This window comes from Castor canadensis, chromosome 1 (genome assembly GCF_047511655.1).
Source record: "Castor canadensis chromosome 1, mCasCan1.hap1v2, whole genome shotgun sequence".
NCBI classification, from domain to species: domain Eukaryota; kingdom Metazoa; phylum Chordata; class Mammalia; order Rodentia; family Castoridae; genus Castor; species Castor canadensis.
The window spans coordinates 190,590,529-190,611,016 of NC_133386.1; the positions used below are offsets into that span (position 1 = coordinate 190,590,529).

The 20,488-nt window shown below is 34.7% G+C and overlaps 1 pseudogene; it reads left to right on the top strand.

The window, feature by feature from the left end:
* The first annotated feature begins 535 nt into the window (after window positions 1-535).
* Window positions 536-1,441, top strand: LOC141417263 (olfactory receptor 10AG1-like; annotated as a pseudogene).
* Window positions 1,442-20,488: the final 19,047 nt, after the last annotated feature.

Genomic DNA, 20,488 nt, shown 5'->3' on the forward strand with positions numbered 1-20,488 from the left:
TCCACATAGCTAAGATTATAGACAAACTGAGCCATGCCCAGCTTACTGGTTGAGATGGTATCTTGTTGACTTTTTGGCTCAGCTGGCCTAGAACCATGGTCCTTCCAATCTACTCCTCCAGAGTAGCTGAGATTACTAGCATGAGATATTGCATCCAGTCCATATTATTCTTCCAGTGGAAATAATTGCAGTGATCATGAGAATTGCTCTGGATGACCTGATACATTTTGAGAAACGGCTCTTGTTCCTAAAGGTAAAGTGAAAAACATATGTTAACTGTTGTCTTACAGCAAGGTATGGTGTTTCATGTTTATAATCCCAGCACTTAGGAGGCTGAGGTATGAAGATTATAAATTTGAGGACCATCTGAGCTACATAGAAAGAAATTGTCTTTAAAAACTAAATAATTAACTAACAAACTAACTAAATGGCATGGTAAATAAATTAATATTTTTTTATAAAGTAATTAACAAGTATGCCCTCTCCACAGATCAATCAACACCAAAAGACAACAGAAGAAAATAGAACAGAAGTGATGGAATTTGTTCTTTTGGGATTTTCTGACATTTATCACCTCCAGTGGTTTTTATTTGGATTGTTCCTTGCCATCTATATCATTATCCTGTTGGGACATGGCACCATATGATTAATAACAAAAGTAGAGCCCACTCTCCACACCCCCATGTATTATTTCCTTGGCAATTTTTCCTTTTTGGAAATCTGTTATGTGTCAGTTACTCTCCCCAGAATGCTTGTGAATCTTGGCACTTAAAGAAAAAGCATCTTTTTAGTTGTCTGTGCTACACAAATGTGCTTTTTTCTTATACTGGGAGCCACAGAGTGTTTTCTTTTGGCTGTGATGTCCTATGACCGCTATGTGGCCATCTGTAACCCTCTGAACTATGCTGTACTCATGAATCACAAGGTTTGTTCCCAGCTGGTGACTGGCTCCTGGGTCAGTGGAATTCCAGTCCAGATAGGACAGACATTCCAGATTTTCTCACTGTCATTCTGTGCTTCCAACCAAATCAACCACTTCTGTGATATTCCCCCAATACTCAATCTTGCCTGTGGAGAAATCTTTGTGAATAAGATGATGATCTATATAGTTGCTGTGTTGTTTGTCTTAGTTCCTTTTCTGTTAATACTTATATCTTATAGCAAAATCATCTCTACTGTTCTCAAATTGTCATCAACCACAAGTTGGGCCAAAGTCTTTTCCACCTGTTAATCTCATCTTGTTGTTGTGGGGTTATTCTTTGGACCAGGCATTATTACATATTTAAGACCCAAGTCTAGTCATTCACCGGACATAGAAAAAGTACATTCTCTGTTCTATACTATTGTAATTCCCATGCTCAACCCCATGATATATAGTCTAAGGAATAAAGATGTGATAATGGCACTAAAAAATTATTATATAAATAATTCTTTTGAGTAAAACATGAGTTGTGTTTGCAGGTCTTATTTTTCCATGTCTATAATAAACTTTCAACTAATATGTATCATTACCTCTGTCTCTCATTTGTCTCTACAATGATAACTATTTCCAAAGTAAATTCCATTTGTAATGTTGAGAAACAAATCTGTCTTAAGTTATGAGCAAAGAATGTGTCACTAAATAAAAAAATATGCAATAGTAATTCCATATATTATTTTGTGCAAAATAACCATTCTTAAAAGAACTTTTGACAAGGCTGATTTAATTGAGAGAATTTTAGTAAGGCACTGTTATACCAATTACCAGAAATCATATTTTTTATTGCCACATATTTGTGACATCCATTTTTATAAAGCAAGTAGCCAAGGCATGAAATGAAACACACACAATAGAATAGGCAAAAGAATTCAGAAAAACCATGATTGGTCAGGACTTTGGGCTAAAAAAAGAATGGTATAGTGATTATACCTTCCATGAAGATATCTTGTGTATAAATGAATAAGATAATCTCTCTCTCTCTCTCTCTCTCTCTCTCTCTCTCTCTCTCTCTCTCTCACCAAAACTGGAAAGTATGATACTATATCCTGCCTAGAAACAGGGCACCATAGCACATGTTAATAACTCAAATGATAAGCCTAAGTAAGAATGTCAATGCTAGCTTAGATCAAAACAAGCATGGGAAAAATCACTGCTAATTTTAGAGAGTGACATTATTAGAAACTAATGAAATCTAATTGAAATGATTGGTAATTGGACAATAAAAAATGAAATAAAAATAGAGTGAGTATGATTTCACAAAAAAATTCAAGGCAGAACTTCGACAAATTCAAGCTTTTGCATGGAAAATTGAGTGATGTAGGAACTGAGAAGGTCTTTCTTTCTTATCTTTCTACATATAAGGAATATAGAAAAAGATAGCTTGTGAGAAGAACATGTTTTAGCAAAATTTATGTTTATTCTAGTAAAAAAAAAAAAGTGCTATGTCCTACATTATGGAATAGGCTCAATATTGTCAACCTGCCAATAGCTAGCTGATCACCCCTGGGAAAATTGCTGCAGCAAGCATTCAGCATTAGTTTCTCTATTAAGAAAGAGACAAGTTGAGGACCTTGTAATGTATTCCTGCAATCCTAGTGGAGGAGATAAGAGTTGGAGGATCATACAAAGTCTTTCATTGGTAAAAGCACTAGACCATGTCTGTAATATAAGCTAAAGCAAAATGGGCTGTAGGAAGGGTTCAAGGAGAATAAATGAGCTTTCGGTGTGTTGAAGTGAAACAAAACTTTGTGGTAGTTGCCAATATCAGATGTGGGAGACCATCTCTGATGTGATGGATTGTCCCACATGGTCCTTGTGCTAACCTGACAGAAGCAATTTTGAGGGCAGCCACTACACTAATATAGAAAATGTTTAAATGGCCTTCCATCCCAATATATGAAAAAGTCACAAAGCAGAAACAGAGGAAATAGGAAAAATGCAATACGACTTCTCCAAAATTTCACAATTCTTCAATTATTGTATCCACAATTCTGAAATTGTTGAAATGCTGGACAAAGAGTGCAAAATTCTAGTTTCAAAACTCAACAATGACCTCAAAGGGATCCAAACAAACACATAAAGGATATCCACAAGAAATTTAGAAGTGTGGATGAGAAATTCAGCAAGCAAATTGAGATTCTAGAACTATAGGACAGGAAAACTTGGAAATTAAACTTAAAAAATAAAAAAATGCAATGGAAGGCATCACAAATAGAGGAGATTATGTAAAACAAAATATCAGAGATTGAGAACAAGGTTGAAGTATTATTTCATTTAGATAGGAATAAAGAAAAAATAAGCAATCATGACTCATTTTCAAGATCTCTGGGACATGATCAACAGACAGCACTAAGAATCATGAAATATAAGAAAGAATTAAGATAGAAACTAAGACACAGAAAACTTATTCAATGAAATTATAGCACAAACCTACCAATGTGTAGAAGGATATGGACACCCAAGAGACATGACCAGAAAAGAGTATCTGCATATTACACTATAGGTAAAATGCCAAAAGTACTGTAAAAATAAATTGTTTTCTACAACTCAGACCCTGAAGACCATGGAACAGTAAAGAAATCCTTACTTACCTAACAAGTTAGAAAGAATATAGGTCCTACCATAACCAATCCAACAAAAAAAATTTTCTCTGAAAAATTCAAAATCATTGATCAATTGTCTTATTCATTTGTTAACAATGAACCTGAAGAAAAAATAAAAACAGCTGTACTTGTTATAGTTTGAATCAAAGGAATTTACTTCACAACAAAAAGTGTACTCAAAAGGATTTTATTTAAAACCAAACAAATACTATTCAGTAAGATAAAGAAAATATGAAGGAAAACACCAGAGGCATGAGAGCCATCAGCACCAAGATACTCAAAGACTTCCTTTTCTGCCCACATACAAGGTCACACTCTTGCTTGAAAGCAGATGAAATGTGTAAGGAATCTGAATTTGTGAAAAGCTCAGAGTAAAAGAAGATAAGGAGGGGTGTATTTCCTCTTGGTATGGTAACTAATTCAGGTTTCAATCCAACAGGACACTTGCTTATCACAAAGAAAGTGACTGGAGTCAGCAGATATATTTTAGACTGTACACTGGGTATCATAAAGCCCATTGGTCTTATCATAAGTATAAGTAAAAGTCCAATACTTCTAGGTATTCCCAGATAAACAGAGAATGATTATCCAGTCAAGTATAATCAATTATAGAGATATATCTCTATAATGTGATGATCAAACTATATGCATTTCAAATTATTGAATTGCTTTCTAATATTGCAAAACAAATGATCAAAATTTCAGCAAGTTATTATAACATGAATTTATTTTCTCAGAGTTTCTAAAGTCCCTAAACACTATACAGGGTGGTCAGTTTCTTTTCTTAAAATATCAAAAGCTGATTAATAGAAGGGTACATTTAGGGCCAATTTCTTGTCTGAAGGCTGTCAGGAAAAATGTTGCACTTTAGCTCAGATTGTTTGTAGAATCCAGTTCCTCAAGGATGTAAGTCTGAGGTTGAATCCTCTTGCTAGGGCAAATTATACCTTCTAGAAACCAACCACATTAAATGCATTTTACTTTTTCCCATTTCTCTTAAATGGGTAAATAAAATGTATAGGATTTTTCTTCCAATTAGCTGTTTTTTTCCTATTAATGATATGCATGTGTTTATTCTGGTGATACATATCATGTTTTCTGACATTACTATAGTAACTCCAGCTTTATACATCTATAATTTTTGTGTTAAAGTTTTTCTATTCATATTTTTTTTTCTATTTCTAAAACATTTACTTTTTGGAGGGGCAGGGTCCTTTTTTAATTATTATTCTCTTATTCACACGTGCATACATTGTTTGGGTCACTTCTCCCTCCTGCTCCCACCCCCACCTTCTCCCCCCCTCCCCCATCCCTTCCAGGCAGAACCTGTTCTGTGCTTGTCTCCAGTTTCATTGAGGAGTAGAAATAAGCAATAATAAGAAAGACATAGAATTTTTTCTAGTTGAGATAAGGACAGCTATACAGAGAGATTCCTAGCATTGCTTCCATGCACAAGTGTGTTACAACCCAGGTTAATTCATCTCTAACTGATCTCTACACTGGTTCCTGATCCTCTTGTGTTGACCTCTGTCACTTTAAGGTTTCTGTATTAATTGCTCTGGAGTGGGACATCAAATGCTTCATGTTTGGGGTTTTATATTTAACCCTGTAGCTCGCATACATGTTCTCTCCTTGTCATGTAACCCAAGTCCTACAACATTGCTGTATTTGACCTAGATCTAAAGTGTGTCTGGTGTAGAGAATAGATGTTTGTGTTTTGCTTTATAATCTATTTTCAATTTAATAGTAATATTTAGCTATTCACCATTCAGTATATTCATTAACGGATTAGGAATTAGCTGGAACATTTTTTTAACTTTGTCTATTGGTTTTCTTCTGTTGATTCCTTATTTTTCTTCTTTGCAAATTTGTGTTTTACAGAAAAACTTTATTAGGTAAATCATTTTATAGCTACAGGCTATTATCTCTTTAAACCTATAAAGAGGTTGCTCTATTACTTTCAGTCTTAAATATTTTCTAATGAGAATTCTGCATTAATCAAATTTTATTACTCAATCCTAGTTATTATAAAATTTTTGACTAAATTAGATTTTTGTATACAATTATAAAAAATGAGAAGAATGTTTTCTCAAAAATGAGAAGGAAATTATAAAAATATACAAAATAAAAATTTAAAAGACATGAGTAGCAAATTGATGGAGAAACTCTTAGAAAACATAAGAAAAGCTCAAAAAGCCAAGTATCACATGTACTTACTCATGTTTAGAAACTAGACCTAAAATGATGTGTATGATGATGATAATGATAATAGTAATGGGACATGGATGTGAAAGGGAGATGGTCTTGTCTGGAGTAATCAACAGGAGGTGTGAAGGGGAAAGGAAATTAAACTGAAGACATATCAAGAAGCCCAACAAACACTGTTTGCAAAAACAGAGATATGTTACCAGCTCTAGGGAAACCCTTCTTCCCCACAGCAATTATTTTTCTTATTCTTTACTTCTTTATTTCCTTCTCTTCTCCTTCCTCCATCAAGCTGAAATAACATCAACAAGAATCAAACTTTTGATGTAATGAAGCCCTAGCTTATGGAAAGCCTCCCCATGCCATGTTACACTGAGAAAACTTGGCCCCATTTCCCACTGCTGCCACTCACCCCTCCCCCCCACCTACTGGCTCCAAATCAGCCTGTGCATCAGTTGACAGAACAAACAAGTGAGCAACACACACATAAAGCAGGAATCCCCTATCCACCCCTGATAACATAAACTAGTACAGTCCCTGGGCAGACTGATTCCCCCCCCACAACAAAACTGAATAAAAGCAAACTATAATCAAATGCAGACAGCAGGGGGTAGGGGGGCTGGAACACTGAAACTTCACTAGAGAAAGAGGGAAGGGCAAGGAGCTAAACTCAGCCTCAAACTATCAGTAAATAAACACAGGAAAGGCAGCAAAGGCTGACAGCAGGTTGGCAGTAAGCTACTCCCCGAAGCAGGGCTGTAGTGGATTACAGAGCTGATCTACTGAAGCAGAGAGCAACACCCAAAATTGAACTGCCCCACAAAACTGAAAAACAAACAGTGGACTGCAGTCTAGCACAGAAGCAGAGGGGGTGGTGGGGTGGTTTGCATACTGAACCTGCCCCAGAGAAAGGGGGTGGGGCAAAGAAATAACCCCCCAGTGCTCAACTCTCAGTAAACAAACACAGCAATAAGCCACCTCCCAAAGGAGGGCAGGTAGTGGAATGCAGAGCTGATCTCCTGAACCAGAGGGCAGCACTCAAAATTGAAATGCCCCACCTCACTGGGGGAGGAGCTGACCAAACAGCTGCAGCTGAAGAATAACACAGCTACTAGCTGAGGAAAACAATAGCTCTGACTACCCTGCATGATCTGACAAAGGTACCTCACCTCACAATTTCAATTAAACTTGTAGACAGAAGAACAAAACACTACTCACAAGCCAATTACTTGGTTTGACTACATCAAAGCTTCTGTTTATATGCCAATATCAGGAGTGAATGTGCTGGAGGAATAACTTCAGAACTTAAACTAAGACTGGAATTCTATTATTCCTGAACCAGGTGGGTTTTTTTATGTTTTTTTTTCCAGTTCTTGTTCGTTTGTTTTATTACTGTGGGTTTTTATTTTTATTTTTAATCCTATTTCCTTTTATTCTTTCTATATTATCAATTTTACTATCACCATCTTCTCATTCCTACTCTCACTGCTTTCACTCTCCTTCCTTCTCCTGTGCTAAAATCCATTGCTATCCTGCCTACTACTCTTTCTGCTCCTCATACACTCTCTCCCTTTGCACCCATCTTCCCCTCCCATTCTCTCCAACCTGTCAACAGACTACTCCTCCCTCCTATACACTTACCACCTGCTGACCAACCTACCATACCAACTTTACACAACACCAACACCTTGCAATCCCTGACACAATCACCCTACACTACAACAGAAATACACCCAAACACACACAAGGGCCACTAAAACTAGCAGCCCCCACACCACTTCCCTTACTCACCCACCCCATTTCCCCTTTAAGTGCCACTCTAACTAACTCCCCAAATTTCTATGGCTAGTCTGACAAATGTTAACCCCTCAACTCCCACTGACATAGATATTACCACCAAAGAGTCTTCTATATAATATATAAACAACTGATCAGGTATTGAACCTGTGAATTAGTTTTTGCTAAACTTCATCTCCAGACCAGGGACAGAAATAGCAGAACAAACTAAACAACCAAGACATCTGTAACACAATTAAATCAAGGGAAAGAAAACAGGTGACTATAACTACCAACTAGCTGCACAGTACCATGTGGAACACTGGGAAGGAGAAGAAGGAATGGAAGCCACTCACTTAAAAACAATAATTTAAAATACGATTCAGAGTGAAACGAACAAAACAGATACCTCGTTCCTGACCCCAACAAAACAATGGGATATGACACTAAGGAACTCAGTGATGCCCACAAAAACAACTTTAAAGAAGAAATCTTGCAAGAAATCACTGAGGATTTCATGGAGAAGATACTAGACATAGTTAACCAAATGTGTACAGATGCACTAAAGAAATTTCAAGACTCTAAAAATAAAGAATATGAGAAGACACAGAAATAAATCAATGAAATCAGAGGAGCTCTAAGTAAACACAAAAGTGAAACAGTAAAGACCATAAATAGAGAAATACATGAATTAAAGATGAAAATAAAAACTATTAAAGAGGAAGTGATCCAAGATATGGACAACCTCAGAAAAAATAATCAAACAAAAACACAAAACAGAGTGGCAAGGCACTAAAACAGAGTACAACAAGTGGAAGACAGACTCTCAGAACTCAAAGATAAAATAAAAATTGAAGGAAAAATTAAAGAAGTGTTAGTCAAACAACTCAAGAGCTGTGAAAGAAATATGCAAGAACTCACCAACTCCATCAAAAGACCAAACCTGAAAATCATGGGCATTGAAGGAGAAGAGGTCCAAGCAAAAAGGATTCATAATATATTAAAAAAAAATGATAACAGAAAAATCCCCAAATCTCAAGAAAGTTTTGCCCATACAGGTACAAGAAGCTTCCAGGATGTCAAACAGACTTGTGGCATATCATCATTAAAGAACAGGCACAGAGAATAGAGAAAGAATATTGTAGACTGTAATAGAAAAACAAAAAACATATCAAGGTAAATCCATCAAAATCACAGCAGATTTCTCAACAGAAATCTTAAAAGAAAGAAGGGCATAGAGTGAGATAATTTGGGAATCAAATCAAAGTAACTTCAACCCTAGGATACTCTACACAGCAAAGCTATCATTCAAAATAGATTGAGCAATAAAAATCTTCCAAGATTAGCAGCAAGTAAAGCAATATATGACCACCAAGCCTCCACTACAAAAGATTATCCAAGGAATTCTGCACACAGAACATGAAAGCAAACAAAACCACAAGAGGATGATCAATATCAAACCACATAGCAAAAGACAAGGAATCAGAGAGTAGGAATGATTAACCTGCACACAATCAAATCCTTAAACAACAAAACCAACTAAATGGCAAGAATCACCACATAACTATGAATAGTTACAAGGAATGTCAGCAGACTCAACTTCCCTAGACACCATTAGGTAAACTGGAATAAAAAGAAAGATCCAACAATCTGTTGATTTCAGGAGACCCATCTCACTGACAGAACAAACACTGGCTTAGAATGAAAAGCAGGAAGAGGAGTTACCAAGCCAATGGTCCCAGAAAACAGGCAGGAGTAGCAATAGTTATCTCAGACAAAGTAGAATTCAAATTTACATTGATCAAATGTAAATTTCATACTAATGAAAGGGGAAATACATCAAAAGTAAGTAACAATTATCAGCCCATATACACCAAATGCCAGTGTACCCAATTTCATCAAACATAATTTAAAGGACTTAAAAGTACATATAGACTCCAACACAGTAGTAGTGGGAGACTTTAATGACCCCCACCATCACCAATAGATAGGTCATTGAAACAAAAAATCAAGAAAGAAATTCTAGAACTAAATCATACCATAGATCAAACAGACCTAGCTGAAGTCTACAGAATATTCCAACCAAAATACACACAATAAGCATTCTTCTCAGCAGCCCATACAATGATCTCCAAAGTTGGTCATATCTTAGGGCACAAAGCAAACCTCACAAATATAAAAAAAAAAGAAATAATCCCATGTATTTTATTTGATCACAATGCATTAAGACTAGAACTCTACAACAGAAACAACAGCAGAAATTACATAAACAATGAACAACACATTGCTCAATGATCAGTGGGTTATTGATGAAATAAAAGAGGAAGTTAAACGTTCCTGGAAGTTCATGGAAATGAAAACACAACCTACCAAAACCTATGGGACACAGCAAAGGCAGTCCTAAGAGGAAAGTTTATAGCCATGAGTGCATATATTAGAAGGACAGAAAGATCTTAAATAAATGATCTAATGCTACATCTCAAATTCCTAGATAAATAAGAAAAAATAAAACCCAAATCAAGCTGAAGGAGGAAAAAAAAATAAAAATAAGGGTCAAAATTAATGAGAGCCCCCCCCCCAAAAAAAATTACTAAGAATCAATGAAAAAAAAAAGCTAGTTCTTTGAAAAAAATAAAGCAGATTGACAAACCCCTGGCAAAACTAACTAAAATGAAGAGGGAAAATACCCAAATCAGTAAAATCAGAAATGCAAAATGGAAGATAACAAACACCAAGGAAATCCAGGGAATTATCAGAGACTACTTCGAGAACCAATATTCCAATAAATTTGAAAATCTTGAAGAAATGGACAAATTTCTAGATATTTATGACTATCCAAAACAGAACCAAGAGTATTTTAACTACCCACATAGATCTATAATACAAAATGAAATTGAAGCAGCAACAGTCTCCCAAAAAAGAAAAATCCAAGACCTGATGGATTCTCTGCTGAATTCTAACAGACTTTTAAAGAAGAAATAATGCCAACTCTCCTTAAACTTTTCCATGAAATAGAAGGGGAAGGAACACTGCCTAACTCATTCTATGCAGCCAGTATTGCACTCATCCCAAAACCAAAGACACCTCCACAAAGGAGAACTATAGGCCAATCTCCTTAATCAACATCAATGCAAAACTCCACACTAACATAATGGCAAACCGAATTCAACAACATATCAGAAAGATCATTCACCATGACCAGTCTGCTGCATCCCAGGGATACAGGGGTGGTTCAATATACACAAATCTATAAATGTAATATGCCATATTAATAGAAGCAAACACAAAAACCACTTGATCATCTCAATAGACACAGAAAAGGCCTTTGATAGGATTCATCACCACTTCATAATAAAATTCTAAGAAAACTAAAAGGAAGGAATGTACCTCAACATTATAAAGGCTGTAAATGACAAACCTATACCCAACATCATACATAATAGAGAAAAACTGAAACAATTTCCCCTAAAATCAGGAATGAGACAAGGGTGCCCACTCTCTCCACTCCTATTGAACATAGTACTAGAATTCCTAGCAGGAGCAATAAGGCAAGAAACAGTAATAAAAGGCATAGAAATAGGTAAAGAAACTGTCAAAGTATCCCTGTTTGCAGATGACACGATCCTATACTCAAAGACCAAAAAAACTTTACCCCAAAACTCCTAGATATCATAAACAGCTTCAGCAGTGTGGCAGGATACAAAATCAACTTACAAAATCCATTAGCTTTTCTATACACCAACAATGAACAAATTGAGAAAGAATATATGGAAACAATTCCATTTACAATAGCCTCAAAAAAATCAAATACCTAGGAGTAAACTTAGTAAAGGATGTGAATGACCTCTACAAGGAGAACTACAAACCCCTGAAGAAAGAGATTGAGGAAGACTACCGAAGGTGGAGAGCACATGGAAAGATGTGCTCATGGATTTGTAGAATCAACATAGTAAAAATGGCTATACTACCAAAAAAACTCTACAAGTTCAATGCAAATCCCATTAAAATCCAAATGACATTCATCACAGAGATTGAAAAAAGTACCCAGAAGTTCATTTGGAAACACAAGAGACCATGAATAGCCAAGTCAATACTCAGTAAAAAGAGCAGTGTTGGAGGTATCACAATATTTTACTTCAAACTATATTACAGAACCATAGCAGTGAAAAAAGCATGGTACTGGCACAAAAACAGATGTGAAGGCCAGTGGAACAGAATAGAGGACTCAGATATGAATTCATACAGCTATGCACACCTTATTTTTGACAAAGTTGCCAAAAACATATGATGGAGAATAAGCAGCCTGTTCAACAAATGTTGCTGGGAAAAGTGGTTATCTGCCTGCAGAAAACTGAAACTTGATCCATGTTTATCACCCTATACTAGTATCATCTCAAAGCAGATTAAGGACTTTAATATCAGACATAAAACTCTAAAGTTAGTACAGGAAAGAGCAGGGAATACTCTTTAAGTAATAAGTATAAGCAAATACTTCTTCAATAGAACTCCAGGAGCCCAGCAACTAAGAAAGAATAGATAAATGAGACTACATGAAATTAAAAAGATTGTGCACAACTAAAAAAATGCTTTCTAAGCAGAAGAGACCACACACAGAGTAGGAGAAAATATTTGGCAGCTACACATCAGACGAAGTACTGATAACTAGAATATTCAGGGAGTTCAAAAAATGAAACTCCCCCTAATCAATGAACTAATAAATAAGTGGGCAACTGAACTAAACAGAACTTTTTCAAAGGAAGAAATCCAAATGGCCAAAAAACACATGAAAGAAAACTTATGATCCCTGAACATAAAGGAAATGCAAATCAAAACCACACTAAGATTCCGCCTCACTCCTGTTAGAATAGCTGTTGTCATGCCCATGTTTATTGCAGCACTATTCACAATAGCCAAGTTATGGAAAGAGGCAAGGTGCCCCACCACTGACAAATTGATTAAGAAAATGTGGTATTTATACACAAAGGAATTTTATTCAGCCACAAAGAATGAAATTTTGTCATTTGCAAGAAAATGGATGGAACTGGAGATCATCATCTTAAGTGAAGCTAGCCAGGCTCAGAAGGCCAAAAAATCATATGTTCTCCCTCATATGTGGACTTTGGACATAAAACAATTGCAGTAATATTATTGGACATGGGTCACATGCTAAGAGAAGAATGCATACAGGAGGAGAATGCATAGGAAAAGGGAAGGAAACCTAAAACTTGAAAGTGTTTGGTGTGCCCTGTAGAGGAGCTAATGAAATAATCTTAAACTGATGGAGGCCACTATGGGAAGGTAACTGGGAAGTAGTGATTAGGTCTGGCAGAGATGAACCAATTCAGGTTGTAATATACATGTACATGGAATTAATGTTAGGAATCTTTCTGTATAGCCATCTTTATCTCAAGTTAGCAAAAAACTGTCTTTCTTATTATTGCTTATGTCTTCTCTTCAATAAAACTGGAAAAGAAGAGGGAGGAAAAAGTTCTGCCTGAAAGTGAGGGCATGGGATGGAGGGGGAGGGGGTTGGGGCAGGGGGAAGAGATGGCCCAAACAATGTATGCACATATGAATAAATGAATAAACATTAAAAAAGAACCTTTGTAAATGTCGCAATGTACCCCCAACCAGCATAACAATGAAAGAAGCTGCAGACACACAGCAAAAAAAAAAAAAAAAAAAGAAAAAGGAAAAGAAAATCATATTAGGAAATCTTCATGTTCAAGTTTCATTCATCTGTGGAACACTGAAAAAGCACCATTGAACTGATAAAGTAACCTGGAGAACATTATATACAACTGCAGAGTACATTGTTTTTAGTGCACTTAAAGTGTTTACTAACATAGTCCATCTCAGAGAAAATGTTCACAACATTTAAAGTTTTAATATTTGCCGGAGTATCTTCTGTGCTCACAAAAGTATTAATGAGTTAGCAATAAAAATAAGAAACCTTTAAATGTACAAAACATTGGCTGTGCATGGTGGCTTATCCCTGCAACTAAGGCTGAGATTGAAAGGAATGCTGTTTATGGCCAACATAGTCAAAATGATTAGTGAGATATGATAGGAAAAGCATACATAGAGATAAAAGGTTTAATTCGGTAGATATATGTAAATATCACAAATTTGTATGCACATAAAATCTGTGCCCCCCCAAATAAGTAAAATTTAAAAAAATGAAATGGACCATTTTATAATTATGGTAGATTTTAACACCCACTATTCTTACATGAACTCAATCATATGTGGATTTATAAATTCTTTAATATTTTTTATTGTTGTGGTGGGTGAGGCCACACTGTGGTATTTATAAAGGTTCTTATAATATATCAAATATATCATACCTGAATTCACTCCCCCCAACATTCTCCTTTATTTCTCACCCTATATCTGGAATAGTTTGAATAGGCATCATTTTTCCATTTACATACATGTGTACACAGTATTTGCACCATATTCACCCTCCTATACCCTTTCCCTGCCACCTCTCCCCTCCCACCAGTACCAACCTACTCTTGCAGGCTGGACCAGATTCTCTTGCACTGATGCTAAAGGCATCACTTTGGAAGAGGATACACTAATTCCAAAACGTATATCTCTAGAACAAAAAATATCTTTGCTGGCTTTAAGAAGAAGGGAGAAAGGGAAGACTTGATAGCTTATCTTAAAAAAAATCTACTAATGAGTAATAGCCACTGCTTTATTTATTAAAAAATAGAAATGTCTTATGACTTTTTTATGTGTACCATAATTTAATTGATCTCATCTCATTAATGGTGACAGAATATTTTGTTGAACAGTCATGAATTAGGTAAAACTGGCTTGCAGTTAAGTGAATATGGTCTTTTAAAAAATAATCCCAATTAAGTAACTATTGTCATTGCTTTCCTCTCTAAAGGTGCATTGGGACTTAATTAGTAATGTTCAACATTTCACAAAGTTGGGGAATGACATCCCACAAAACCTAGTAAGGACTGGTTTAATACTTAGTGTTATGTAACTTGTTATGTGAATGTGTTTAAATACTGGAAAATCCCTTCACTGTCTCAAAACCACTCAAATTTGCCTGTGTTTCTGTTTGTGATCATTGGCTTATTAAAAGCAACATTGAAGATAAGGAAGCAGTATCTATGTTTGGTCTTGGCTACCACCAATTTAAATAGAATTCCCTGTATCTAAAATTCTGACTTTTACTTATTGAAAGTAATTTAGTGTGGTTTATGTGTTGTATCAAATAAAGAATATTTAACACTTCTCAGAAAAAGAAAGTAGAATAATATTTTCAAAGTAGAGTTGACTTCTTGATACTTGTGGACAGTAATATCAAGTGACCCAAGACAACTGTGTTCTTATTCACTTCCAATCACATGCTATGGCTATGGGCATGGCTAGTAAAATTAATAATTGGTTTTGATCAAAGTTTATTGTAAGCTGGGCACTGGTGGCTCATACCTGTAATCCCAGATATATCTACTCAGGAGGCAGAGATCAGGAGGATGGTGGTTCGAAGCCAGCCTGAGCAAAATAGTTCGCAAGACTCTATCTCAAAAAAACCCTTCACAAAATAGTGTTGGTGAAGTGGCTCAAGGTATAAGCCCTAAATTCAAGACCCAGTAATGAAAAAAAGAAAGTATCTTGTATAGTCTAAGAGAAATTATATAACAAAGACTTTATAGAGTCTCACTTAGATAAGGAGAAAATATGAAAAATATAGCAATAGATAGGTTATTTTGTTAGCTGTATTTAATATAGTAATTGTCATATACTGGAAGAGAGTATTATTGAGGAAGTTTTTTGAACAATATGTAGGGATTAATGTTTTCATTTTTAGTATAAGTGGGGAAGAGAGGCATAAAACAGAACAGTAATCATGAATGTATTTACTCTTTCAGTGTCAAAGGTTTGAATATATAAAAGAGATAGCAACTGGGGTATAAGTAAGAGGTCTCAAAACTCACTTTGAACATGGAGTAAAAGCATTAAGGGAAAGGTTTTCTATTGACAGAAATTTGAGTAGGATTACCTACACAGAAAAGAAAATAATCTAATATTACATATTGTAAAATGTCAGTTATATAATCCTGTTCAAAGACAGAATCTGCTAGCAAGCATGAAGCCCTAAGTTAAAATTCCAGATCACCAAATAAAAGAGCCTAATAATTAGATATTATTCATTCAGAATAAGCTGTAAGAAATATGCATGATTTGTTATTATTTGTATCATTAAAACACAGGTCTATTAAATATAACAGGATTTATTTGTTGATTTTAATTGCATGCAAGGTCATTGCTAAATTTCTAACTTCATTTCCTAGTAAAAAGAAAGTTGATGGATAGAATAACTTAAGAAGTTATAGAAGTTCAATCATGCATTCAGTGTAGTAAATAAAGACAAAAATATGGCTTAAAATATTGAATGACCTAGCCATCTTTTAAAAATATTTATTAACTTTATCATTATCATGTATTAGCTGTATGGGAGAGATTCATTATAACATTTACATATGTTTACAATGTATCTTAATTATATTCAAATCACCCATAATTCTCTCATTCCTCCTTCCCCTTTCTTAGAACAATTTCAACTGGTTTCATTACTCTGTTTTCATACATATTTACACAGTACATTGACCATATTTGCCCTCCTTCACCCTCTCATTTACCTTCCTTTCTCCCACTGGTACCCACCCCTGGGCAAGACCTATTTCACCTTCTTGATCTTTACTTTTTAAAAGCTGTCATGAATTTACCAATCTGCAGATGGAAAACAAATTAAGACTAAAAGAATCAAATATCACTATAAAAATGAAAGTCATTCTCTTGTGAATTTCTGATATTTCCAAATGCCAATGGATACTTTTGGTGATATATTTACTAATGTCTGTGATGGGCAGTAGTATCACAATTCTGATAACTAGAATTGACCCTGTTCTCCAGACCTGCATGTGCTTTTTTTTCCTTAGAAGTTTCTTGTTTATGAATACTGTTGTATAAGTCACATGCAAAGAATGATTACAAACTTTTGCATCCAGAAAGGAGGGATTTCTTTCTTTTCCTGTTCTACATAAATGTACTTTGTCAAGCTTGGAGTCACAAGTGCTTCTTTCTGATAGTGATGGCCTATGACGACTATGTGGCCATCTGTAAACTTCTGCACTATGCTCGAATTATGAACTACACAGCTGGCAACTGCCTATGGGATCAACAAAATTCCAGTCAAACTTGTGCAAGTATGCCATATTTTCTCTTTGGCTTTTTTGAGCCTAACGTTAATTCTCTGACATCTCCGAAGTACTTGGCTTTGCCTGTGAGGACAATTTTGTGAATAAGATCGTGTTCTGTGTAGTCACAGTAGTGTTTCTCATGTTTGCGTTATTCTTGATTAGTGTCTCTTAAGGAAAAATTGTCATCAACATCCTGAAAATATCCTCAGCTGCAAGTTAGGCAATAGGCTTCTGTACTTGTGGTATAGCCTATGACTATCGCCTGATAGTCATGGCCTTATTTGAATTAACTCAAAATGGATTATTTAGAAGGAGTGCAATCTATCTTTTCTATACCACTTTTATCATGTAGGTGTGGTAGAAAACAGTTTTCTTGACTTGTTTGCCTTTTATGCCTGTTCTTAATTTGTCCTAATATTTACAATATCACAATATTTACAAAACATTTATTTCATATCTAGTCATAGTGTATCCATCAGCTCGTTCTCTTATTGCATAAGAATGTGTCAAAGTTCCAAAAAAGATCATCTGAAAAACACACAAAAAAAGACAGTCATTTCAGAAGAGAGAATAGTTAGAAGACTGACAAGAGATATCATGACATCTATGTGAGCAATTGAAAGAAAGGTAAAGCATTTGGTATCATAAACTTTTTGAAGTGCCTTGTTCTAATTCCCTCTTGCTGCATAACAAATTAAATTCAAAGCTTGTAGCTTAAGACACTGTCCTTTCCCAATATCTCAAAAACATTTGGGTTGGTAATTAAGGCAGGGCTTATTTGAGTGATTAATCTGTTCCATGTGAAGATAGCAAAATGAAGTCCACCAAACACCATTTAAAACTGAGGGAGAAGGAAGGGAGGTTAAAGGAAAATAGTACGGGGATGAACAACCCAAGTGTAGTGTACACATTTATGAAAGTATCACAGTAAAATCCCTTCTACTACTAATGTATGCTAATAAAATATAATAAAAAATGCACATTGGAAAATAGCCAAAAAAAGATTAAGTACAGACAAAGAACATAGAAAACTAAATAAAAGATGAAGGGTTTTTACACTCACTCATCCATATAGAGTAGAGCAGTTACTGATGGCAATAAGGAGAATATCTGTAATATGTGCTGATAAACATAACAATTTATTAAGTGGTATTATATTGATATATGCCTTTCTGTAATTGAGACCAAAAAAGTGTGTTTTCACTGATGTTAGTTACTGTTTTGTTAGAGAAAATAGTTTCTACATGTAAAAATCATAGTAAAAGAATGAGAATTGAGGAGAATGGTAGAGGTGGGAATTCAAAAATCATACATTTGGTACATTGTAAGAACTTTTGTAAATGTCACGGTGTTCCTCTTCCCAGCACAACAATAAAGGGAAAAAAAAAACAGAATAAAGTTACATGTTTTAAAATGTAAAAAAAAAAAAAGAAAATAAGTAATTCTAGCTATTTGTTATAAATGATAATGAATATTTAGAGAAAATAAAATCTACAGTAAAATTACTAGAGTCAATAATTAATAAAATCATTATACTCTATGTAGTCAATAAATTAAATCACATTTATTTTCATGTAAAAGCAAATAAAGCAAACATGCCATCAAAAATACTCTGAGAAACAGGTAAAAATTATCAAATAGTTAAGAAAAATTCCAATACAAATATTCAGGGAAACTGCCCAGTATGTTATAAAATAATTTGAGTAAGAGGAAGTAAGTAAATAAATTTTTAAAACTTGTTCAAATATTAAGCATATGTAAATTTTACCAATATGAACTATGAATTTAGAGAAATAGCATAAAATCCTGTTTGTGACTATAGGAATTGTTAAATCAATTTTGAGAAGCAATTTCCTTCTCACATTGTGGAAATGATACCAGTCATTAAAGTCAAGAGGCTCTTAAAGAATAGGAAACTGGCAGGATCTATTCCAGTGGACATCATATACTAATGCTGCCAATGTTGCAGACACTGAGAATAGTGATACAATTTAACAACAGATAAAGTAGGAAATGACACATGGTAGAATGTCCAACAACACACTGCAGATGGATATACTTGAATATGGAGAAGTTAACATTTACACAATAGTGTAAAAAGTAGTATTTTAATAACTGTGAAGAAAAGAGAACTTGAGTCTTTTGTTACATAATGTATATACAAGCAATTCCAAGAGTTTATAAACATAAATATGAGAATGATGTATAGTGTCTTTCCAAAGTTATTCTTTTTAAGAGATCTGAAGGGTTGTGTGCCTCCACAGTGGGATGGCATAGCAGTCATACGAATGACTCACACAAGTACACATGAATGGTAAAATAAATTCTTTTTTTTTTTTTTTTTTTTTAGTACTGGGTTTTAAACTCAGGGCCTACAACTTGAGCCACTCCACCAGCCATTTTTGGTGATAGGTTTTTTTCAAGGTAGCGTCTTGTAAACTATTTGCCCAGGTTGGCTTTGAACCGTGATCTTCCTGACTTCTGCCTCCTTGAGTAGCTAGGATTACAAGAGTGAGCCACTGGCACCGGGCTTTAAAATAAGTTTTAAAAAGAGTTACTTATGGAGCAGTAGATGACAAAAGAGGGTTGCATCTACCTGGCTGATTTAGTAATTCTTGAAGAAGTGTCATCTGGACTCTTCCTAACTCTTACATTTTCACCTCCCTGTCCTCCCAGACCCTACCTAACAAACTCCTATTTATATGCCTCCAAGTCTATGAGAAGCCTGATGTTAGAGCTCTCCTTCTATATTATATCAGCAGAAATAACTACAAGCTCAAATAATATAAAACCCAGACTCTGGGAAAGCTGCCAAATTGACCACAATATGTATAAGTAGAATTATACACCATGACCAAGCAGGATTTATCCCTGATATGCAAAGTTGGTTTAACATTTAAAATTGATCAATGTAATCCATCATATCAAATAAATAAAAATGAAAAATCATCTGATCTTTTCAATAGGTTGGGAAAAAAATGCAGTTCAGAATGAAGTACAAGGTAGGGGAGACAAATAGCTTTAATGACATGAATAGAGATTGAGAAAACTTGTGGCAAATTATTAAGAATTGCAAATATATCCATGTCTTAGAAGAAAGTGTGTGAGACATACATGAAATGTGTATTCAAAAATTTGAGCAAAAGTGTATACCCTAAAATTAAATAATCTGTATAAATGGCAAAATATATGTGTACAATAGTAACAATAATATATATTATGGGAACAATGTAAAACTAGTGGTAAATAACACAATAGGAGCTAGAGAAAATGTCACACAGTGATGGAAGTTTACAAATTTGATTAATTCATGTTTTTCATTAGAAACCCAAACAATCTTCTAGAAATTAAATTGACACACAAGGCATGATGTTCCCCAGGGTGTGCAGGACTCTTCCTGCTTAAGAGCAGTTGATGTTTGAAGCAAGAAAAAAATATTGTAGAACTAAAGTGACTTCCTGAGAAAAAGAAGGGCTTATAAAGTTTATTGGTTAAAATAAGTACATGTACTTTCCATACTATTTCATGCAAATCAGTAAAGGTAAGCTGTAATTATAAGTTCAAACTATTTCTTTAGGTATAACTCTAAATTTAAGTATCAAGATTCAGTTGATAAAGCATAAATGTATGAAATTTTGAGATCTTTATCTGAAAATATGATCATTACTATTATATATCACTTAACTTGCTAAATTATG